A 25,843-nucleotide genomic window follows, 5' to 3' on the forward strand; every position below is an offset into this window, starting at 1 on the left:
GAGAGAGAGAGAGAAAGATAAAAACTAGTTTTGCAAGAAGTTCCAAAACTAAAATGCTGAGTCAAAGAACATATGCTTTGTAAATTTTTTTAGCAACAGCCACGAAGTTTTATATAAAATGTTCCCATTTTCTCTACAAAGAGAATGCACTGTTTTATATAACCCAACGCTAAAGTAAATACTTCTACAAAATGCAATCTAGACATTCACCAGGAGAGTGTCCTGTTTCGACTCTCATGGCACAGAAAGAGGTATTGCTGAAAAAGGAAGAATGTGAGCCCAAAGGGTCATGTGTTTGCCTTTTCCAAAGGGAAAAGATAGGGCAGACAAGGCTTCCATTCTTGCCCTTAACCCTGAGATTTTCATGTCTAACAGATGTATCATGCACAGGTTATACACAAAGGATCCAATTTCCTTTGACAAATGGTAAAAATATTATGTATTCTAGAGAAATATGAAGAGTGTACATTTTTAAGGTAGTGGGTACAATCTGGCTTACCCTAGCATGAGTCCTGGCTGAGACTAAACCATTGTACAACTACAACAGATGCACAGGAGATTCTTCGTGCACCAGCACTAGCAGTCAGAAGACCACAGTCTGTATACAAAGTATACAGTTCTAACACTCTCCAGGAAGCCTTGTTTCCTATACATTTGGCAAAAAGAGCAACACTTTGAAGATATAGCACAAATGCCCTAGCTTCTTACACAGCTCAGAAAATAGCTGTTTTTCACAAATGCTATACAAAGTTATAAATGTGTGTGTGTGTGTGTGTGTGTGTGTAAGAGAGGGAGGGGGAGTAGAAAGCTTTATTCACATGTGGGATATACATATAAATGTATACTCATGCATGTAAAAACTAGGAGGACAAATCTATGGTGTTGCTTCTAAGAGCCATCTTCCTCATGGGTTTGTTTTGTTTTGTTTTATTGGTTGGTTGGTTTTTACAAACTCCCAGACTCCCATATCCCCGGTATACCCAAGGTTGGCTAGGATGAACAGATAAGGAGCCCTAGCTCTAACGTGCCTCTGTCCTCCCAAAGCAAGATCACAAATGTGGGATTGGACTCAGGTTCACGTGTGTGTGCAACAAGCACTTCACTGACACCATTTCCCACACCTCATAATTATTTTTATTAAAAAAGTTTTTTTTCCTGAAAGTTTTTTTCTAATTTGGAACTAACTGAAAAAATAAAAAAAAATAGAAATAAGTCACCTGAGTAATCAAAACACTGCTTCATATGCCCCTTTTTAGCAACATGTGTAGCAGTATATAAATGAAAGTAGATGTAGCCATCTTAAATACACAAAACAATTGTTAACAGGTTAGCAACATCCTTTTCAAGAGGAGCCTGACATGAAGTTCGCCTGCCTGATGTGTACTGTAGGAAGGACAGAACCAAGCACCTTGAAGCTCGTCTCAGCACCCACATGGCGGTTCACAAGCATCGTCAACGCTGCTTCTAGGAGGTCAGATGCCTTCCTCAGCACTCTAGCCAAGCATGTGGAAAGGACACCTACGGACACTCACAAAACACTCCAACACATAAAACAGAAATAAACCAATCCTTTTAAAAAATACTTTAAAACAAATGAACAACAACAAAACTGCCTGGCAATTTTACTCTGCATAAATGTTTCAAAGCTTGCTAGACTGTGTCTGTTAGAACTGCTTTCTTCTAACGCCTGCCTCTTTTAAGTCACTCAGGTAGACGAAATTTGTCTCTTACAGTCACTGTCCTGAAGGCCCTCAAATTTACTCACTCCAGTTCACTTAAGGTTGAAAACATCTGCCAACAAAACTTGCTAAAATTGGATACAAAATGAAACAAATATATGCCGCATGAGACCTGAGTTCCCGTGAATGACTCTGGTGTGTGAGATACTTAGGGGGAAGTTGAGCAACAGTTCAACATTGCTTATAAAGATGAATAAATGTTTACTACATAAACCAACTACCTGGCTCTCAGGCATGAATCAAAACAATGCAAGAAGTACTATTCACACCAAGACTTGAACATAAATATTCATAACAGTATCATTCATAATCATCAAAGCCTGGCAAGAGTTCAAATATCACAGGACGCGTACATACAAAGTAATACCATTCAGCAAGAAACAGCATCAAGTTGGAAGGCAAGAAGTGAAGGAATTTGACCAAAAAGCTATATACAATGATTTCATTTGTATGGCCTTCCAGAAAATGCAAAATAGTGAGGGCAGAAACTAGCCCATGACTGGTAAAAGTTAGGAGGGGAGAGGGAATGCGCTACAAAGGAACACGAGGAAACTCTTCAAACTACACTCAAACGTTATCATGTACAAGCTATCCTGCCATAAACCTTACATTAAAAGTAAGAGGGTTTGTTGATGTACTGCCAAGTTTTAAAACATTCTCCAAAACATAATGTATTGGTACAGAGTCTCAGAGTCCAAAGGAAAGTCAATGGTTATCCTGTAGGTGCAGGATCGCCTTCAGTGATCACACACCTCTCAAGCTGAATCACTTCGTCTTTCGGAGCTCTTCCAGAATCCTACTTTATTAGGAAATATAACATGCACACAAACATGAATGTATGCTTATACACAACCCGACAGATACAGAGAGCTATGCAAATATGCATATATCCCTGTGGCCTCCCGTTCATCTCTTCTAGTTAACTTTAGTTGGGTGGGTTAGTGTCCCAGATGTATTCTTTCCAAGTGTGCTGTAAGTTTCTGAACTACTTCTCTTCCTAAAATCTAGGGTAAAAATTTTAGTGGTATTTTCAGGTTTTTAAGAGTGCATCAGCTGGAGAGATATCTCAGCAGTTAAAAGCATGTACCGCAGTAGCAGAGGACTCAAGTTTGCGCCCAGCATCCATGCAGGCTCACAACCACCTCTAACAGCTCCAAGAGATTCAGTACACTCTTTTGGCCTCTGGAAGTTCTCACACACACAAACAAACCCATGCCCTCACACAAACAGACACACAAAATGGAAAACATAATCTTTATTGTATGCTAAATAAATTAGATATGCTACACCTACTTACAATTAGCATGCACCCCCATTATCCTTTTAACACATTCTCCAGTTCACTGACCATTCAGAGATGGTTGATTACAAAAATAGCTTTCCCCAAAGACAAGGACTTCTAAGTTAGTCAAAGCAAGAGCCTAAGGATTTAAAGAGCAGCCACTCGCATTAATATAGCCCTGAAAATGCTAAAGAGCTATAAAGCTATTTTAAATTATTCACCCCATCAAAGACATGAAGCCACACAAACAACTATGTGAGTATACACAAAGGCATGGGGGAGGGAGGGGACAACTAAAAGATGGCAAAGTACTGCATACTTGTAAGTATCAATTCATAGTATGAGAAAATAAAGGAAGGCCACATAGGCAGCAAATGACAACTACATGAACTTCAGCCTCTGTATTTATAGACATACGTCACCATATTTACATATGTAAACCATATGTAAAACAAACCAGTTGTTTTGTGAATTACTTCAGCAGCTTTGGAAATAATATTTTTATTATACTATCCCTCAAATTTGATCAACTACTTCTATCATAGATTCTGAAACGCTATTCGCTGAGAAGTCCCATGTCTTACAGGAACTTCGGAAAAAGAAAAACACACAAAGGATCAAACATTTCAAATAAATTTAAAATGCTGCTATCAAATCTCAATTGCAGTCATTAGAATCTCATGATTGTGGTGCACACAACTGTAATAATACATCATTTTTTGCCTGTTCATGTATGAGTCTTTAACACGCACTATGATGTTATGTCCATACAATGATTAACTAAAAGAAACAACAAAATACAACTTACCAGACTAAATCCCAGATGATGTCACTGTGCAAGTTCCAAAGTGTCCCAAGGGAGCACAGGCATAATAAGTTTTCTGTTCTACTCCAGATACTAAACATGAAACACAAAAATAAGCCTGTAATTTAACGAGTAGCAGTTTATAAAGCAATTATAACAATTCTAACTGCAAAACAGAATGAAAGCCGCAGGAGGTACTAATGCCGGGCACAGGTTATATGGGACACAGTAACTAATTAATTCAATTAAAAAGGTGGCTTTGAGTTAGTCTGGCTAAATGAGTCTTCAAAACATCTTACTGCGCTTGTTCCCATGCTGTGTAGACACTACCTAGAAACTGAGACTATTTAACTAGTCTAAATAAAAACACATGAAATAGTGAAGGCTTAACAGATGCTTTTATCATTGTACTCTTATGGATGTGTTTAGAAGATTGTATGGGGGTGGTGCTGAGACAAGCACAAAAAGAACTGGCCTTGGCTGTGGCCATGCTAAGAACTTTCCATCCTAACCTTACATAAACAACAATCTCTAAAATGAGGCCATTCACGCCACTGTTCCTTCCCTAACACAAGTTATTCAGATCCAGGGAACTCAGGTAGATAAATGGGTTTTGCATGGTGCAGGCAAGTCCTGTACAGATGTGTGATCTTATTATTATGAAATTAATTTTGGTGTCTACTCGTATGAACTCCAAAATAGCAACAATAAAAATCATTAGGTAGATTGCTTGTGGCAAAGGACTGTAAAGCTCTTGAAAGATTTGTGTGTTTTGTGTGTGTGTGTATTTGAGAGAATGAGTGTGTGTTGCCTAAGTATGAGTGTGAGAGTGTGTGTGTGTGTGTGTATACATGTTCATTCAAGCATACATACATGTGGAAACCAGAGGTCAACAACAGGCCATGTCTTCTTCCTTTATTTTGGTACTAAGGAATGAAGACAGTACCTTGAACATCCTAGTGAGACCTCTGCCGCTGCCGCTGAGCCATACCCTTAATTCTCAACTTTAGGGACCCCAAACTAAACTGACTGATCGTCAAATTTAGCCCAGCTACTGGCCAAGGAGTCGCTGGGATCCTCCCATCTCTGTCAGGAAGCTCTGGGGTTTTAAAAGTGTACTGCCCTGTCTAGCTTTCAGGTAGACACTAGGTACAAACTCCGGTCATAGTCATTCCTGCAGAAGAGGCGTTACATCCACTGAAGCATCATCCCATCTCAGAAAACACTTAAAATTACAGAAAAGCCAACCTACTCATGTCTCTAGCATCCCCTCCACGTCATCCCCTCTTACCATGGGAATTAAAGAATCTATCTTTAGCTCTTGCATCCCCAGGTAACTGGATTAATTTGTTAAGACACACACACACACACACACACACACAAAACCTCTCCCCAAAGTCACTGGCTGCTAAGTTCTCAACGTTGTACTCAAACTAAGGGGTGAGGTGGGGGTTGTGCTCATAAGAGTGGAGAGCATTCATTTTATCTACCTAGGGCTGTGGAGCCTGGAAACATAGAAGTGTCCTATAAACATGTTCTAAGAATAAAGACGAACAGCAAAAGAAAAAGCCAAGAGTTGCCGGCTGGTTATTCTTCTCCCAGCACAAAGGAGTTTCAGCCAAAGATAATTGATTGAATCCAAGCTATTTTGCTTGGTAACTAGAAGCACTCAGTACACTGGCCCATCATGAACCCTGGTGCTATCAGCCATGGGCACTTCTCCCAATGCTGACAACAGACATGTTTTATTTCATTTATTTTTACGGCCAACTATGTTTAAATTTAGCAAACAAGCAATCCTCATAATTAAGGCTTGGGCCTCCCTCACCAATGAGGCTTGTGGTCTTAACAGAAACTGAAGCACAGTGAAACAAAATCTGTTCCCTAGGGATGCAAGTATTCACTTCATATAATTACCCCCGCCCCCAAGAATTTTATAGAACATTGTTAGGAAATTCACATTTGTAGTAGGGAATTGAAGGAAAAAGAGACAATTTTTCAGCATCTTTTACATGCCAAAAGACATAATTTAAGTGATATCTTTTCTCCTTGAAGAAAATATTATTAACCTCACTTTGAAGTATTCAGTTAAACTACTACCACTTGAGAACAGTGAAGGAACCTGCACACCTGCCAGCCAGGCTCCACGGCCCACTTTCCTATCCTCAAATTTGTATAGAAGTGCAGCCTTAGGCAGGATAATAACACTAGCAAAAACATACATCCATTAATTTCTATGAGTGGAATCCTACTCTAGCGTTTCAGGAGGTTATTTCATAGAAGGTTTTATTGCCTTGTTCGTGAAATGACTGGAGGGGCAGTTTTTATTACTAGCTGCAAGGTGATTGCAAACTTTTTAAATGTTAACAAAGCACAAGTATGGAGAAGACCTGTGTTCAAACTCCAGAACACACACACACACACACCCCATACACAGGCACACCACAGACACATACACACACATGAATACCACATAACACACTCATACACATGCATAAACACACCACATACACCCACATACCCCAGACAAACAGATAAATATTTTAAAGTATAAATAACACTAACAGTTCTATTGTGCTATAGAAAAGCCCATAGGGCATTTTCTTATTTACTGTCTGATTGGGCAGGACCCAGCCCATTGTGCATCGTGCCATCCCAGGGCTGATGATTCTGAAATCTACCTTAAAAAGCAGGCTGAACAATCCATGAACAGGAAGGCCATAAGCAGCATCCCTCCATGGCCTCCGCATCATTTCCTGCCTCCAGGTTCCAGCCCTGCTTGAGTTCCTGTCCTGACCTCTTTCAATGATTGACTAAGATGTGGAAGTGTAAGCCAAATAAACCCTTTCCTCCCCAGCTTGCTTTGGTCACTGTGTTTCACCACAGCAACAGTAACCTTAAGACAAACAGAATGGCAGGAAATATCTCCAACAATATTTGCAGGCTACTGGCTGTTTTCCAACTGGATGCCAGGTTTTCACCAGTCATAAAGTGAGACAAATTTAATCCACACTCTTAGAAACTTAGACTGCAAATCAAAAACAAACAATAGAAAAATGTGAATGCCTTAATTCTGAATAAAAACAACGCTGAAAGTCTTAAATTTCATTTCTTTTTCATAATTTGTACCAGGGCATCTTCTTTCCATGCTTTTAGATGCACTAATTTTTTCCATCAATAGAAAGGCACAGACCTGATTAAATCCTCAGTCTAAATTTAAAAGCTGAGGAGCCTTACAGCAATTACTACACAGCACCGAGTTGATGAAGGAGTCAACACTCCATGGTTTCATAATGAGCAAAAGTGTAGTGACTTATTTATCCCTGGTTTACACTGAGGAGTCAAAAATAGAGCAGATCCCACAGCCAAGTGCAGGGGCATCCTCCTGGTCCTCCTTCTCACTGCTGACATTGCTGCTTGTGTGTAACTGAGCACCATCCAGCCACAGGCACCAGGAAGACCCAGGAAGATGACATAGTGAAAAAGGAGACAGAAGGAAGACAGCACACAGGAGACAGCAGAGCCAAGAAACAGTGTAGCTGTACACCTCCTGAAACACTGCCAGGACAGCAATCTACTGCAAAGTTATAGGAAAGCTTTCCCTACCATCTCCTAAAATAAAAATTAAAAGCTGTAATAAAGTCATCCCAAAACACAGCTTTCAAAGAAAGCTATCTAACTTTAAAATCTGGAACTCCCTAACAATATTGTTTTATCCTAGCATTTGAAGACTTAAGACAGTGAATGGGAAAGACGGATGTCCAATTCTTTGGACAGAAAAAAAAAAAATTACATAGGAAAACAGACTAAGGTGAATGGAACTAAAGCTTTAAGATACAATGTTTCCAAAACAGAGAGCTGAAACAAACAGCTCCATGGCATTACTCTAAATAATGTGGACAGGAAACTTAAAACACTGCCAAGGGCAGCTAACTGTGTCTGGACAGGCAAGCCACAGGTAAGGAAGGGAAGACATCTAACAGTGATTGCACTGAGACTCCACAAGTAGAAAAGTTTAAAGCATAAACTGGTAAGTGATACTTATTATTACAGTTAATAAAGTCCTTCAAAAATAATATCTCATTCATTTATTCCCTGGCATGATTATCTGGGGAGCCTCTTGAACCCTCAACTATCTTTGGATGACAAACATAGTCTTACCTTATCCCAATGTATAAAACAGCAGAGAGCTGTGAGTTTTGGAACAGAAAATAAATCTTTCTACTTCTGTACTTCGGGAGGCACATCCACGGAGCCATTGGCTCCATGGTGTATCCAGCCATTCAACTCTCTCTCACTGTGTAAAAGCAGTGGGGGCAGGTTTAAAGGCCTACCACCATGTCAGATGAAATCCTCCAACGTGCAACAGCAAACTGGAACACCACCTGACACCAGTTTTCTGTTTTCCCACAAAACAAAGAACGCCTCACATGGAAATTTTCAGTTCTAAACAAACTCTTTCCTCTTAAATACCTAAATCTGTGTATTTCATGCATCACCCCAGATCCACTAATTAAAAAATAGAAAAATACCAAATTTTATCACTATATAAGTGGTTATATGCATATATAGGGGGCAGGGGCCACAGGCAAGGGAAATTCCATTTCAACTGGTGAAAATGTTTTGTAATCAAAATATTTTCGGCTCTCAAAGGCTACTCTAAAATAAATAAATAAGGGACGAACACATTCCTCAAGTAGAAAAACATTGAACAGAACTAAAACGGTTCAGCGGCCAGACAGATTAGAACACCGAATGGAAAACGAAACGCTTTGCTGAACCCATGTGCTCTCACCATGGTGACCACTGGCAACCTTCTCACCTTTCTGGGGCTTGTAAAAAAAAACAAATCACTAAGGGCTTGGCAACGCAGTTATAAAGTGTAGTGTGACTTTTAAAAAACCTCCTTTGACCTTACCAACAAACCGCCAACCTTCCCAGCATGGTAAGGCAACCCATAATTGGTTCAGAAAGACACAAGTGTGTGTGTTCCTCTTTCTAGTATCAGTTCCCTTAATAGCAGGTCCCTTAAAAAGCCCAGCATTTATTTGGTTTCCATCTCTAATTAAAATCAAGCCCACGTTACTATATCACATTCAGCTTCACTCCAAACATGTCTGACAACAGCTGAAACCACAAGTCTACTCCCAGTCTTTATAAGAAACCTGCCTCTTCTGAAACCTAACCAGGAAGACACGGGTATCTTTGGCGGTGATTCACCTTCTGAAAGGAAAGCTGAAAACTGAGTATCCACTGGGAAGATAACCGAGGCTTCAAATCAGGAAACAAAAACTTAAACGGTGTTTAGAAACTAATGTCCTCATCACACCCATTACTTTTTAAGACAAAGTGTTAAGTTACTCTTCGAAACTATGGTAATACATAAATGGAAGCTAATTGGCTGTTAGTAATGTCAGTGATCCCTCACACCTGGGAGACTTGGTGCTAACAGTTCCATTTACAACTAAACATATCAAAAACACATTTTATGCACCAAGTCTTACCAAAGTTGAGTAGTCTCGGTGCTCATGAACGCTAACATGTCATCCTGTCCGTTTTGTTTTTAATCCAAGGTATCATAATAAAAACACCCAAATCGTTAAAATAACCCAAGCATACACTGTAGCCCAAAGCTTCTGGGAGAATAACCACATATGGAACTAACTGGGAAAATAAACTTTGTGAAAGAGTCGTTTCCAATCCTTAGTGTCTAGCTTGTTGCACCACAGTAAAAGACCCCGGCACCTGAAATTATATAGTGGCATTTCGAGGAAAAACAACATAAAGTGAAGTTTAGAAACCTCGGAGATCTTGTGCTGCTCCTGCACTTTCAGCTAGGAGCCTCTAATAGGGTACAGTGTTGCTGTGTCCATAATTACTCCTCTTGGAAGATGAAAAAGTTCAGCGCCAGTATCTCCCAGTGTTTCCAGCCCCACTTACACATACACAGAGAGAGAGAGAGAGAGAGAGAGAGAGAGAGAGAGAGAGAGAGAGAGAGAGAGAGAGAGAGAACAAAACAAAACCCTGGTTCTGAAGAAAATCCTCAGCCCACTCTAAGCAAAGCGGCGTGGGCAGAGAGCCCGGGAGTCTCTAGCGAGCCAGACACTTGCCAGCGGGAAAGCACGCGGCTGTCCTTCCCTTCGCGAACTGGGTTCCTTTCTGGCCGAGATTTGCAGATTCCACCACTAGAGCGACTTTGGCAGCTTCACAATGGGCCGCTTCTCAAGGTCTGAGCGCCGGCCGCTGCCAGGCGCCCTTTCCTAGGCCTCCCACCCGCCCCAAAGTCCACCCGCGACAGGTGGGGCGAGGGTGGCGGTGCCCGAGACATCTGCCGCCTTAGTTTCTGACCAGCGCCGGGCCGCGATTCCCCAGTCCACAGGCGCTCCTCCGCCACCGCCGGTCCGTCACCCGCCGCCGCACCGGCCTCGGCCTCGCCCGCGAGGTGCAGCGCGCACTGGCGGCCGAGATAAGGTCGCCAGGGGCTGTCTCCCGCCGCTATCTGTAGCCCGCAGACGCGGTTGTTCACCGTTGGGGCCAGAGGCGCGGCAAGCCGGGCGAGCGCTACTTCTCAATGGGCCTCCGCGGGGCCTGCCGCCTGGCGCTGCGGGTAGGGCGAGCCGCCTAGCTGGCGCGCGCCGACGCACTCAGACTTCCGCACCTTGGCACCGCGGGAGCGTCGCTCCGGGTCGTAGAGTCCCCGCACCGCATGTCGGCGGCGAGCGCACGCCCGCCCGCCAGCCGGTCCGTCCGCTCGCTCGCCCGCCGCGCGCGCACGGGGCGCACGCCCCCGCACATTCACCCGCGCCGCACACTCCCGCGTCGCCGGCCCCACCCCTGTGCCAGGAAGCTGCGGGCTCTCGCACCCCGCTCGGGCCCCACCCCAGGCTCCAGTCCCCCCACCACCACGCCAGCCATTCGCACCAAGGCTCAGGGACCAGCGCCGCTCGCAGCCCCGGTGTCACCGAGCCATCAGCCATCGCGGAGGCCGGCACGGCCCGGGGCTTCCCGGCGCTGCGCACACACCGCGCGCCCGGCCGGGACACGAGGCGAGGAGGAAGGGGCGGCGCCGTGCCTGGGGCTGGCACAGTGGCTCGCTGACTGGGGCACCCACACTCACGCGCGTACCCCACCCATCCCCGCCACCACCTCTGCAGCACAAAAGGTTGCAGGAGGAGTGGCGCTCCCCGTCCAACGTACCGGTCGTCCAGGGTTCCGCCGGTTCCTCTATGGCCGGCGGCCGCAGACCCCGGAGCCAAGGGCGGGCGAGGCGCGGGGCTGCGGCGCCGAGGTGTGGGCAGAGGCCGCCAGCGGAGCCAGCCGGGTACCCGCTGCTCTCCCACCGCGTTCGGCGCCAGCTACGGCCCGCCGTAGTCCCGCCTCCTCCCCCGCCTCCGCCCGCCTTCCCGCCTCCTCCCGCGGGCTGCGGAGGCGAGGCCGGGAAGCGCAGAGCCCGCCTCCTGCGCCAGGCTCGCACGCTCGGCTGGGCGGGCGGCTGGGAAGGCACTGGGCCGGCGGCGTGAGAGCGCAGAACCAGAGACTGTTGCGGGGACGCGAGGCGGCGGCGTGATGCCACACTGCTCCCGGACCAAAGTCCGCCGCACCCTCCGGGGAGCCGCAGCTCGCAGGCCTGACAATGCGGACCGCTCCCACAGAGTCGTGTGCTAAACTCTGTGGGGATGGCTGTGATTTTTGAGTTTCTGCTGATCAGAAGTTGAGGAGAACAGAAGCCCATAAGTTACATACAAATTATACTATAATAATAATAATAATAATAATAATAATAATAACAATTAAATGTCAACAACTAAATATGGGGGCGGGGTGAAGACTAAATTCTGAGTCACTTGTTTCTCTTCTCTTTTCCTTTCTAGCTTCCTTCCCGTTCTGTCTTTACAAGGTCTCACTCTGTACCCAAGGCCAGATTTAAGCTCCGGAGAACCTTTCTGCCTTAGTCTCCAGAGAGCTGGGATTACAGGGGTGAGGTGCCATCCCAACAAGATTTTCTTTTCTCAGTCCATATGCCACTCCCCTGCCGAAGTGGTAAATGCAGCATTACAAATATTTGCTGATATTTATTTAGCTCTAGGTGCCAACCCTTTTGACGCACATTCCCAAGTTTGCAGCTCTCAACTGTGCTAATCCACATTTTTAAGACAGAAAACATGAGTTACATCCTTAAAGTCACAGACCTTTCATATAGCTGAGCTGTTTGTATATTTATAAATTGTAACTTTAGGTTCCTGCATTGTGTGGCCTTTTAAACGTGCTTTATCTGAACATAAAGTCATACATTTCATCTAGACTAATACAAACGTAAAGCAAATAGTTCTTGTTCCAGAGTCTATATATGTCCCCAAGGTTAATAAATACACTCTGGGTCCAAGATGTGGCTTCTGGTTTCTCTGCAACTGAAGGACACTTACTCAATTGCTTCTCATATGCTCTGATGTAAGTATCAGAAAAAGGAAGGAAGAGGCCAAGATTCATGAATGTTCTCAGTTACTTTTCCCCAACATGATATTCATGTAACTTATCAAATATAGATAGACCCTAGTACACTGGACAGGTATTGAATGCTCAAGTGATTAGATTTTGTTTTATATTTATTTGTTCTGTCGTTTTGTGGCCCCCTCCCCGCCCCACCCCCACGGGTACCTTAATAGAAGATGCTCCAAGTATTCTCAGATTTGAACATTTGTCACAGCAGTGTATTCTGATGTTTATTCTTATAAAACTACCTCGGAAACATTATATATTATTTCAAGAAGCTTAGTTTTATTTTGTCTGAACTCATAATTTATTTAGAAGAACACCTTGTTAACTTGGCCTTTGTTCTGAAATTTTAGCAATGTTCTTTGGCCAGAAGCAATAAAGTTCCGACTAGTCTCTCGGTTCATTAGGCTGAAAGCTAGCCTTGTCTCCAGCTGTCTCCCACTCTAGGGTCCCAGCTCTGAGACTCTTCATCCAGTCAAAACTTAGGTTAGTTCTCCAGTGTCACAATGAATACCTAAACCAGTTCACTAGGCCAGCATAGCTTTATATGTGGTTCATGACGGTTATGTCTAGAGACTCTCATATTTAGAATATGTGGGGCCGCTCAGGATGGTAGCTGTGTGCCTATGAAAGAAGAAAGCAAGATGGAAACACTTTGCAAGCTTTCTGGATGTTCCATTAAGAAAAAGTTAAGAAAGAAAGAAAGGAAGAAAGAAAGGAAGGAAGGAAGGAAGGAAGGAAGGAAGGAAGAAAGAAAGAAAGAAAGAAAGAAAGAAAGAAAGAAAGAAAGAAAGAAAGAANAAGAAAGAAAGAAAGAAAGAAAGAAAGAAAGAAAGAAAGAAAGAAAGAAAGAAAGAAAGAAAGAGAAAGAAAGAAAAAGAAGAAGAAAGGGGGAGAGAGAGCAAGAGAGAGGACAGACAGACATGCTTGAAAAAGAGTGGTCCCAAATGCTAACTTGAACTTGTAATCCACAAGGCCTTTCAGAACCTAGGGCTCAGGTGCTCTATCTCAAATGTCACCTCTGTGGTTATATCTTGGCCTTGAAATATCCTTCCTCCCTCCCTTCCCCCCCCCCAAAAAAAAATCACTTCTCAAATGTCACTTGTCTGGGAAGAATTATTCATTGATGGATTACCACTTAGCAAACATCCAGATTGAAAGAACAGGATAAGTGAATTTAAAAAAAAAAATGATGATCACACCTGAAACTACAATGGTAGGTATGCAAGAAATAACACATCAACTTTAAAAAAAAAACAAAAACAAAAACCTTGTTTCCAGCAGGGTGCCATAAAAAAGTACAGGCCATGGCCATGTCTACCAGCACCTTAACTGAATGCAGCAGAGATCTCAGATGCCAAATAGAGGTCTCCCACAGTGAAGGGGCTGAGATACCACTCCACAGCCCCTACCTGGAAAATGAAGGTGGAGGCTCCTGGGATCAGGGGGCAAAACCAGTCTTGTGGAAGCAGGCTCCATGGCAACAGAAGATAACTGCAGAGGAGGCATCTGTGGCTAGGAGAAAGGGAAGTGTACCACAGAATCTGCTCTCCTCCTGCCCTGATGCTCACAGGCCCTTAGACTATCTCATATCAATCACTCATTTCCCTGGTCCTTTCCAGAACTGCCACTTACAGCCATGTATCACAGTGTGCATGTCCATAAATGGAATGGCCCTGCCTTAAATATATGATCCCTTCCTTTCAGGTCCTTTCCACTCTTCATTTCTTTGTTTAGGTTGTTGTTGCTGCTGTTGTTGTTTGAGACAGGGTCTTTTTATTTAGTCCTGGCTGGCCTGGAGCTCGTTATGTAGAACAGGCTGCCTTCAAACTAGCTCACAGAAACCCTTTTGTCTCTGCCTCCCAACTGCTGAGATTAAAGATGTGTGCCATCATGCCTGGCTCTTTCCTTCTCTTCACTACTTAAAGCCAAAGCAATACTGAGATGTGGGGCCATGCTGCTGAGCATTGCACATCCTCAGTAATGCATCTTTAGAACCCTGAGGTGTCCTTAGAGCTGGACCTCAGGCTGCAGCATCCCAGGACTGCTGCTCTCATGTCCTCCGTTCCAGCTACAGGGAAACCTCTCGGGAAAGGCCTTCTTCTTCTTTCTGTCTTTCCAGTTGCTCTGCCAACCTACTCTTTGGTTTCTGGGATACAGGCTTTGGGCAACTACAGGCCATAAGAAGAAATATCCTGAAGGCAATGCCTCTATTCCCTGTCACATGAGGATAAGTCCAAAGTGTATGTTGGGGGCGGGGAGACATAAATTAAGGCTTCAACATATTATCCATATTGTAATTAAGAAGTGACGATTGTCATGGACCATGTTGAGTTGGGAAGTTACATGGAATATGTCTAAATTGTTGAGCAAAGCTTTCAGGCATAAGGCAGGAAATGTGGGTGCAAACTTATGAGAGATGACAGGCTGCCCTTCAGCTCCATTTAGACAGTATATGGTTCACACTTGTATCTGACCTCTTGTCACTGCAGGATGGGAAGAGTCACCTTCTACACAGAGCATTCTCTACTATTGCTTCTCAGCCAGACTTTCCCTTGAGGTTGTTAGTGTCACCAAAGGAGTTGTCCTGACACTGTGTGCTCTTTCACTGTCAAACCTCTCCACAGGTGCAGGCAGAGACTGCCTATTTCTCTATGCTGTATGGTCCCTGGGACTTACATTGTAGTGTTTAGTCAGAGTTAGCTTATTTTTAACAGATGGGGACCTCCTGGAGTTTTTAGCCAACTCGGAACTTTGTATTGTTTGCCCAAAGCCAGTTCCTAAGACATCAGTGGTTTGTAATCAGCCATGGCAAGGACATTTGCAGGAAGGAGATTGATAAATACTGTAAGCAAGACCTCAGGGCTTCCCACCACTCTCTAGTATCCCTAGATGCCAAGAAGCTGTTTATGAGCCAACCTCTGGATAAAGATCAAAGGGTTCCTCCTGTGACCTAACAGTAGGTCAGATAATTAAAACCAGTGACAGAAAAAAACAAAACCTTATGGTTTGCATAGGAAAAAAACTAATTCTTAATTTTGTTATAAAAAAGGGATAGAAAGCCAGGCTTTCTAGAGGCACATACCTTTAATCCCAGCACTCAGAAGGCAGAGGCAGGTGGATCTCTGGGAGTTCCAGGCCAGGCTGGTCTACAGAATGTGTTTCAGGTCAGCCAGGGCTGTTACACCTAGAAACCCTGTGTAAACAACAACAATAGAGACAGAAAAGTGTAGCAGAAGTTTCCCTGTCTAATCAATACAACAAGAAGCATGTGATTGGACAGGGAAAGGGGAAGCGGAGCTAAGAGTTTCAGGGGCAGAGACATAGACAGGTAGAGAAGGAAGATGGAGGAGGAACAAGACAATCCAGATTCTGAGTGGCTTTAAATAGCCTCAGGTAGTTATGAATATCTTACAAGGGATGGATGGATACTTACAGGACAATTTGTCTTATCTAGGTGGGCAATTTATATCATTATCAATTGGCTCTGGAATTATTGTTTGGGCATCTTGAGAGTTGAGAATTTACTGATATATAAATCTGACTATAAACTTCTAGAGTTTTGATTTACTGGGTTAAGGGGATTTGTGACCTCCGACTACAGGGGGTGGATGGCTGAGAAAGTATGCTCTGAGGCAAGCAAACCAGAGAAAGAAAGACTGCCAATTGGGGCTAGCCAAGAGGCAGCAATACTGTGGGGCAGAGAGTAGCTGGGTGTAGCAAGGGAACTTTTTTTTTTTTTAAACATTTCCTGCAACAGAAAAGAGAAGAAAAAAGGAAACAAAAATAAGTGAGAGAAACTCTTGTAAATAACATGAGAAGTCCCTTCTGCTCTCACAGTAGTTTGCTGTGGGACTTCAAGTTGACTATCATGATATACAATCAATAGGAGATAAGATATGTGCTGAAGTCACCTCATTCGATTTAAAAGGAATCTTCATAGAAGATTTTTAATAATTACAAATATGCTTGAAATGGATGGAAAACACAAACTGTAGTGTTTCTGATGTACGCTGGCAGAGTGTCTGGGGAGGGGAGCATTCAAGCCCAGGGTTTGGTGTCAATCTGAACAGTAGAGGAAAAAAATCCATACTTACCAAAGAGGAGGAGGAGAATGGGGAAGAGGAAGACAGTGAGAAAAATAAAAGAAGAAACAATCAACAAAGGAATAGAAGAGAGAAGGAGAAGTGAAAAGATGTTAGAAATTGAAAAGGTATCATGGTAAACAAAAAGTTTTCAGTTGTTGAGCTTGATAGCACGGCAGAGATGACTGAGGAAATCATTAGAAATTAGAATAATTTGGAATTAGAAACAGTGGGAATGGGGCAACCTAAATGACAGAGACACTAGACTAAAAAATAAGAGGAATCCTGGAGACCTGTGGAACTGTGACAAGACATGTAACATCTCTGTCACCAGAGTCTTAGCAAAGCAGAGGGAGGCCCAGTACTGAAAGAGATGGCTCTTTTCTTAAGGACTGAGGACTTCCCAGATCAGACAGACACACAACCCTGTAGTGTCTAGAAGCTGAGAGAAGTCCCGTGGAAAAGCCTAACAAAAACTGGAAAGGATATATTAAAAACCAACTTCTGAGGAAACAAGGGTCCAGGAAGCCTTGCAACAGGAAGGAACGTTTGTTTCATTGTAGCAGAAAAAAAAATCACTTGTGTGACAGGAACGCTCTCAGGGGAAGCCATGCCTCAGGGAGGCACATTTCTCACACCCTGAAAGAACAGAGCTGCCATCCCCAAATCCTAGGTCCAGCCAGAATATGTTTCAGGAGTGATGAGAAAATCAAGATGTTCACAGCTAATATAAACTGAAAGATACTGTTACTATGGACCTCTGCCCCCTCAATAATAGTTTGAAGGGAAATTTAAACAGAAACAAGACAACAGAAGGAACACTGGCACACCAAACAAAGCGGGGGAGGGGAGGGTTAAGTGAGAAAATCGTGGGTATTAGCACACAGATTTATTTCCCCTCCTTTTGGCATTTTCTAAATAATCCTCCACAAGTGGAGAAAATATTATAACATCTGATGTTATTCTGATATACAAGCACTATAGATACTTTAGCATTTAAAAGAAGAAAAGGAAATGGAAAAGTTCCTAAATTATGTTTTAACTAATAAAATGGTCACACCGCATGTACACACATCAGTATTGCACATCAACAGTGCATATGGAAATCAACCCCTCAAATCTCTGCAAAGGGAATTAACTGTATAAGCACTGTAGATAAATCAAAACGGAATGCTAAAACATCCACAAGTTATGCAGCAGAAAACAAAAAGAAAAAGAAACACCAAAGAGATCATATAAAAAGTTAAGATAACATGATCAAACCCTAAGATATCAATAATCATACTAGGTTTAGTTTTTATAGTCATTCTACAGTATACCATCCATAAGAAAATAGCAATTGTAAGATGCAGGTAGCTTAAAGGTAAAGGATGGAAGATAGATACATCCTTATACAAACTGTTGAGGAAAAAGTAAGAGTAGATAAATTAATCTTAGGTAATGTCAGCACACACACAAGCCAGAAATGGTAGGGATGTCAAGTAGAATCAGAAAGCCAATATATGTGCATTAATTAACTTAGCACATGTAGTATAAAACATAAAGAACTGAAGAAAGAAAACGCAACTGTACAATGACTGACAGTTTCAAAACTTTTAACAGATGATAGAACAACTAGGTATATCAACAAGAACCAATCATATCACCAACCAACAGACTCTAATGAAATATCTGTGGAGCATCACCTAAGAACAGAAAAATGCCCACTATTTATAATGACCCTGCAATGGAGAGCAACACATCTTTCACTCTGCGTCACAGAAAAAAAAAACTTCAGCAAATACAAAAGAAAAGAAATGGCACAGATACATCACACACACACACACACACACACACACACACACACACACACACACACATTTTATCCATTAACATTAGTTTCTCCCAGAAAGGAAGAAAGGCATGACTCTATTGGAAACATTAGAATTAGAACTTAACATTTGAAATGCTAAAGCCCATTCCATCTCTGCTACCATTTGCTAAAGACCCTTGATCTTGTTCAGAGAGTTTAACTACATATAGATACATGGCTGAAGAGTGTTTCATTTTATCAATTGCACTTTTTGAAGAGACAAATGAAAACTAGGGCAAGATGAGTTCCTGTGGGGGTGGACAATAGAGTTTTACTTAAAAAGAGCTAAGTAAATGTTGGAGACAAGGGGGCAATATTGGGAAAGGAGAGCAAGACACGGAGAGTGTATTCTTGTGAGAACCCATCAAGGACTTAACTCCCCTCTCTTTTTGCCATCTTCTAATGAACCAGGAAACAGTCATACTGTTTCCCTAAGTTATAATTAATTTTCTTGAGTTACTCGCAAATCTTCAACAACTGCTTGTGCTCTGAGAAGTTAAGCTGAATAGTAACAGGCAAGTGCGGAGTTGCTACATCACAGTCAGGTAGAGTCCAGCCCAGCATCCTTAGTATGGAGGGCAGAAGCCTATGGCAGAACTGGCAGAGCATAGTGTGAAGAGTCAGTTACAATCTTGCTAGTGTATGCAATGGTGTCAGCGTTTGGAGGCCGATTATGGGATGGATCCCTGGATATGGCAGTCTCTAGATGGTCCATCCTTTTGTCTCAGCTCCAAACTTTGTCTCTGTAACTCCTTCCATGGGTGTTTTGTTCCCAATTCTAAGAAGGGGCAAAGTGTCCACACTTTGGTCTTCGTTCTTCCTGAGTTTCATGTGTTTTGCAAATTGTAACTTATATTTTGGGTAATCTAAGGGCTAAGACCCTGATATAGCTGTCTCTAGTGAGACTACGCCTGGGCCTAGCAAACACATAAGTGGATGCTCACAGTCAGCTATTGGATGGATCACAGGGCCCCCAATGGAGGAGCTAGAGAAAATACCCAAGGAGCTAAAGGGAACTGCAACCCTATAGGTGGAACATTATTATGAACTAACCAGTACCCCGGAGCTCTTGACTCTAGCTGCATATGTATCAGAAGATGGCCTAGTCGGCCATCAGTGGAAAGAGAGGCCCACTGGACTTGCAAACTTTATATGCCCCAGTACAGGGGAATGCCAGGGCCAAAAAGTGGGAGTGGGTGGGTAGGGGGTTGCGGGGGGGAGGGTATGGGGGATTTTGGGGATAGCATTGGAAATGTAAATGAGAAAAATACCTAATTAAAAAAAAGAGTCAGTTACCACACTCAGATCTCAAGACTAGATGTGAAATGTACCTTCTCCTTTGCAAATCCTGTAGAGAAAACAACACGCTGATCTGTGGGAGGCTGCCACAGAGGTGGTGAGAAGCAAAACTCAGGCCATTAAATTGCTCTTAATGACAATAACTGCTGTCACTCTCTCTTCTTTCTCTGGGTGCTTTCCTTCAGTAGGAACAACATCCAAAGTAAAGCAATTGTCATCTGGGTACTCACCTAGCTAAAGGAGATAACAAATCAACCCGAAGCCATTTTAACAGGATAACCCTTATTAAATGTGTAGATCCTTACTGAACAGTGACATTGTATTGTGCCTGCATCTTCATCCACTGTAATTGAACAAAGCCTTTGATAGATATATAAGACTTAAACTATGTCAAACCGAACTTAGGCAAAGCGCACTTCCTTATTTCCACACTGCTTTAACAGCCTCATGCATTAAATTCTCTCCAAAATGATGTAAAAAAATCAGAAAGGATACATTTTAACTTTTACTTATGTGACTTACTTTTTTAACAATTTTTTATTAGTTATTTTCTTCCTTTACATTTCAAATGCTATCCTGAAAATCCCCTATACCTTCCCCCCACCTTTTTAGTATGCACTTCCATGTGCGCCCGTGTGTGTGTGTGTGTGTGTGTGTGTGTGTGTTATGTGCCTATAAAGGATAAAAAGAGGTCAGACTCCCTGAAGCTGGTATCACAGGTAATTATGAGCACCAGAGATGGGCGCTGGGATTGAACTCCTGACTTTTACAAGAGTAACTAGTTCCCTTAATTACTGAGCCATCTCTTCAGCCCCTACCCTGCCCCCAGAATAGGTTTTCAAAATAAAATTTTCACATAAGTTTCCACTTGCTATCATGAGGTCCACACAACAACATATAATTCCATCTTTCCAGTCACAAAGTATTCTGTGTTTGTCAGTGCACAATTTGCATTCACTAAGTTCTTTTTTTTTTTATTAGACATTTTCTTTATTTACATTTCAAATGTTATCCCCTTTCCTAGTTTCCCCTCCGAAAAATCCCCTATCCCCCTTCCCCCTCCCCCTGCTCTCAACCCACCCACCCCCATTCCTGGTCCCGGCATTCTCCTATACTGGGGCCTAGAGCCTTCATAGGACCAAGGGCCTCTCCTCCCATTGATGACCAACTAGGCCATCCTCTGCTACATATATAGCTAAACCCACAAGTTCCACCATGTGTTTTCTTTGATTGGTGGTATAGTTCCAAGGAGCTCTGGGGGTACTGATTAGTTCATATTGATGTTCCTCCTAGGGGGCTTCAGCCACCTTCAGCTCCCTGGGTACTACCTCTGGTTCCTTCACTGGGGACCTTGTGCTCCGACCAGTAGATGACTGTGAGCATCCACTTCTGTATTTGCCAGACACTGGTAGAGCCTCGCAGGAGACAGCTCTATCAGGAGTAAATGAAGCATTGTAATATTATGAGCCAGCTACATTAGCATCAGAAAGTGTGCGAGCCTTGGAAGCTGGAGACTTCAGAACTATTCATGTTGACGCATTCCTGGAAAGTACAGAAGAGCTCCAAGTATTCCCAAGTAAATAGGATCAGTTCCCTTAACTATCCTTTCTTGTCCTTTGAACAAGTAAGTGCTCAGTTTAAAAGGCTGTCTTTCCAGGGAGAACCTCTCTGCTTGATCTTTCTCCTAGCATCTCCCAACTAGGGCCTTTTAAGGAAGGGAGGTTGCCACCATAAGCTAGCAAGCTTAATCAACAACTTATCTCATCAAGAACTATTACCAAGTAGTAAGAGGGCCATGCCTTCCTTATAAGGTGCCACGGTTTTGCACCATCGCTTTATTACTTGGGAAATTTAGATGCATTCTACTGACTCAGTTCCACAAGTCATAAATCTGCTCTTTGGTTCACATACTGTTCAGTAACAACCATCTCAGAGATGCTGTTTTGAAACCTTTGCAGAGGCACATGGAAAACTTTGCTCCTCAGTGCTAAATCATCACAGGGTCACAGAAGTCACAAATAGTGTATGTAGTTCAGGTGGACCCTTGACTGAAGTGTGTTGAAAGACAGAGATAAAATAAGAAATATGCCACACAGAGTCTCTATTCTGGAGTCTTCCTCTGGCCTTTCTCTTCCTATAAACCCCGGACTTTCCTCATCCTCACATCTGCTAACAAATAAACAGTAGCACTGCAGCCTTTGTGATCCAGGTTGTTTGCACGCTCCAATCTCCTAGCCCATCCCTTTGCCCCAGCATGCTTAGCACAAACATGTCAAGCATTGCACAATGGCTCAGCAGCCTCCTAGGTCTTCTTGTAAGTGACTAAGCATTTCCTGTTGGCTCCCTGCAAGTACTTCTTTTCCTGTTGAAGGAAGAAGAGAGGAAGTAGGGAAGGGAAGTAGGAAGGGAGGGAGGAAGGTTCTGTAATTGATCTGTGACACCTGCTTTATTGTTTATAATATCAAGATTTATACATGATCAAGTTTCTTAACAACTGTGTGTTACTTAAGTCAGGATGAACTATGATGTATAACATATTTATTAACGTAGAAAGACATTTATGTGACGTTAAATATAAAAAGCAGGTCTCCAAGTACAATATTCATTATACTCAATTTATTCAAATGAAAATATAAAATGCTTATAAGGGAAGGTCTGTAAAAAGATGTCCACTAAAATAATTGGAGATTTTCCTCTGCTTGATGAAATTGTGTGTTTTTTGAATTTATGGTATCTTTGCTTAATATCTTGGAATTTTGTTTAACATTTTCATGATAAGCTATGAAAAAAACTTTTAAATTAAAACAGGACCTCTAAACATCTTTGGAAGGAAAAAGAAAAAAAATCTGAGCACTTGACATTTTTCATTATTTAATGTGGAGAAAGAGGAACACTCCTCCATTGTTGGTGGAATTGCAAGCTTGTACAACCACTCTGGAAATCAGTCTGGTGGTTCCTCAGAAAATTGGTCATAGTACTACCGGAGGATCCCGCAATACCTCTCCTGGGCATATACCCAGAAGATGTTCCAACTGGTAAGAAAGACACATGCTCCACTATGTTCATAGNAGCCTTATTTATAATAGCCAGAAGCTGGAAAGAGCCCAGATGCCCCTCAACAGAGGAATGGATACAGAAAGTGTGGTACATTTACACAATGGAGTACTGCTCAGCAATTAAAAGAATGAATTTATGAATTTCCTAGGCAAATGGACGGACCTGGAGGGCATCATCCTGAGTGAGGTAACCCAATCACAAAAGAACTCACATAATATGTACAAACTGATAAGTGGATATTAGCCCAGAAACTTAGAATACCCAAGATACAAAATACAATTTGCAAAACACATGAAACTCAAGAAGAACGAAGACCAAAGTGTGGACACTTTGTCCCTTCTTAGAATTGAGAACAAAACATCCATGAAAGGAGTTACTGAGACAAAGTTTGGAGCTGAGACGAAAGGATGGACCATCTAGAGACTGCCATATCCGGGGATCCATCCCATAATCAGCCTCTAAACGCTGACACCATTGCATACACTAGCAAGATTTTGCTGAAAGAGCCCTGATATAGCTGTCTCTTGTGAGGCTATGCCGGAGCCTAGCAAACACAGAAGTAGAGGCTCACAGTCAGCTATTAGATGGATCACAGGGCCCTCGATGGAGGAGCTAGAGAAAGTACCCAAGGAGCTAAAGGGGGTCTGCAACCCTATAGGTGGAACAACAATATGAACTAACCAGTACCCCCCAGAACTTGTGTCTCTAGCAGCATATGTATCAGCAGATGGCCTAGTCGGCCATCAGTGGAAAGAGAGGCCCATTGGTCTTGCAAACTTTATATGCCTCAGTACAGGGGAAAGCCAGGGCCAAGAAGTGGGAATGGGTGGGTAAGGGAGTGTGGGGGGCAGTATTGGAGATTTTTGGGATAGCATTGGAAATGTAAATGAAGAAAATACCTAATAAAAATTTTAAAAAAGAAAAAGAAAAAGGAAAAAGAAAATACAATGCAAGGGGAAAAAAAAGAAATTAAAATACAAAATAATGTGTTTAGATTCAAGCATTTTTTAATTTAAATTATCATTTGTTTTATTAAAAAATTGACTTTTTTCTTTTATTGAAAATGGATTCTTTTCTTTTTTATATTTTTTATTGGGTATTTATTTCATTTACATTTCCAATGCTATCCCAAAAGTCCCCCACATGCTCCCCCACCCACTCACTCCTACTTCTTGGCCCTGGCGCTCCCCTGTACTGAGGCATATAAAGTTTGCAAGACCAATGGGCCTCTCTTTCCACTGATGGCTGACTAGGCCATCTTCTGATTCATGTGCAGCTAGAGACACGAGCTCCGGGGGGGGGGGAGGTACTGGTTAGTTCATATTGTTGTTCCACCTATAGAATTGCAGATCCCTTTAGCTCCTTGGGTACTTTCTCTAGCTCCTCCATTTGGGGGCCCTGTGATCCATCCAATAGCTGACTGTGAGTATCCACTTCTGTGTTTGCTAGGCCCCGGTATAGTCTCACAAGAGACAGCTATATCTGGGTTCTTTCAGCAAAATCTTGCTAGTGTATGCAATGGTGTCAGCATTTGGAAGCTGATTATGGGATGGATCCCTGCATATGGCAATCACTAGATGGTCNAGTCTTTCGTCACAGTTCCAAATTTTGTCTCTGTAACTCCTTCCATGGGTGTTTTGTTCCCATTTCTAAGAAGGGGCAAAGTGTCCACACTTTGGTCTTCGTTCTTCTTGAATTTCATGCGTTTAGCAAATTGTATCTTATATCTTGGGTATTCTAAGTTTCTGGGCTAATATCCACTTATCAGTGAGTACATATCATGTGAGTTCTTTTGTGATTGGGTTACCCCACTCAGGATGATGCCCTCCAGGTCCATCCATTTGCCTAGGAATTTCATAAATTCATTCTTTTTAATAGCTGAGTAGTACTCCATATGCTCCAATAACATTGATCTGCTTCCTCCTCTGCTCTGAAACCTCCACCACCTCCTGCTCCTCCTCTTCCACTGCACAGTAACTCCCTTCTGTTTCCCTTCCTACAAGGGTTCTATCAGGCTCCTTGCTCACCACAGGGTTTCATCCCTGCCTCACTGGCCCCTTTCCAGTTTATTGAGCCTGTATTCACACTCAGTCCACACAGGTATTTACACGTACAAAACCAATCTCTCCATTCCACATAGGAGAGAAAACATCTCTTCTTTTGGTTTGTTTTTCTGACTCAGGGTTACTTTGGTTCACATAATTTCTACCTTCACACATTTCCTGAAAGTGTAAGGATTTTGCTTTCTGGCTGAATAAGTTCTACTGTGCATCTGAACCACACTTTGTAATTTTTTTTTTTTTTAGTGTTGAGTGAGATCTAGGGATTCCCTATTTTCTTGGTGTTGAGTACTCTATATGATGTGCATGTGCATGTGCGAAGGCAGACAGACAGAGACAGAGGCAGAGAGAGAGATGAGACAGAGGAGCCCTCGTTACAAAGCTGATGATGAGTGTGAAGAGAATGGTGTTACTGAGTGTTGATGACAATTCTTGTTTCACGCCAACTGGTTTGACCTGGGTGGCCAATGAAAGAAGTCAGGAAAACCTGTATTTCTGCAACTATCTGCATGAACTGCTTGCTGCCAAAGCCAGCCTCTGCAGTAGTAACGTGTCCCTTGTAAATGTGTTCCACGAAATTCAGTTTCCAGCTGTGTGCTCTTTTTCTTTTAGACCTCTTTTCTTGAAAATTTAAGAATCACTAATCACATTTCTCATAGATTTCAAAGTCTCTCTATATACATATAGATAATAAATATTAAGTATTTAAAGTATAAGCTCAAAGCTAAACAGTGATGGTAGAAATTGCATGTTTGCTGTGTGTATTCCATGACCTTTCACACCTAAATATTTGGAATCCTCTCCTTCTGGCCTCTTTCCTCTTCAACTGTTTTCTTCCAAACATTTTCACATCAACATATTAAATTCGCACTGGCCACTTGCCTTTGATAAACCAGAGTTTATCAGTAGTAATAACATGAACACATGCAAAAACAGAACAGAAGAAAGTTTACTTTATGTTTCGTATTATTAGATCACTGAGTGACTAACCATTTCTAAGTGTCTCTAATTAGGGCTACACAAATAGTGATCATTTCAATGCCAAAATAATTGGCAAGAAAATTATTTTATGTAAAATTTTCAACTAGGAACTCTGTACAAACAGTGGTGTGTTTTTAGGACTACAGGACCAAAAATAAATACATTCTCGAATTTTGAATAAATACATAAA

At 42.5% G+C, this 25,843-nt stretch overlaps 1 protein-coding gene across 3 annotated transcripts in view; it reads right to left on the minus strand.

Moving 5' to 3' along the window:
• Positions 1 to 11,211, minus strand: part of C1H5orf30 (chromosome 1 C5orf30 homolog) — an 18,184-nt gene extending 6,973 nt beyond the window's left edge. Inside the window, exons 1-2 of one of the 3 annotated variants that reach the window (XM_029482289.1) lie at positions 10,748 to 10,864; positions 3,830 to 3,919 (exon numbers count right to left, since the gene is read on the minus strand). The gene's annotated coding sequence lies outside the window, so the exon portion shown is untranslated. Of the gene's footprint in view, positions 1 to 3,829; positions 3,920 to 9,936; positions 10,865 to 11,023 lie in introns of those variants that run through there. The other 2 variants (XM_029482288.1, XM_021163411.1) reach the window with 2 other exon arrangements.
• Between the last annotated feature and the right edge of the window lie 14,632 nt (positions 11,212 to 25,843).

The sequence above is a fragment of the Mus caroli genome, chromosome 1 (genome assembly GCF_900094665.2).
Source record: "Mus caroli chromosome 1, CAROLI_EIJ_v1.1, whole genome shotgun sequence".
NCBI lineage: Eukaryota > Metazoa > Chordata > Mammalia > Rodentia > Muridae > Mus > Mus caroli.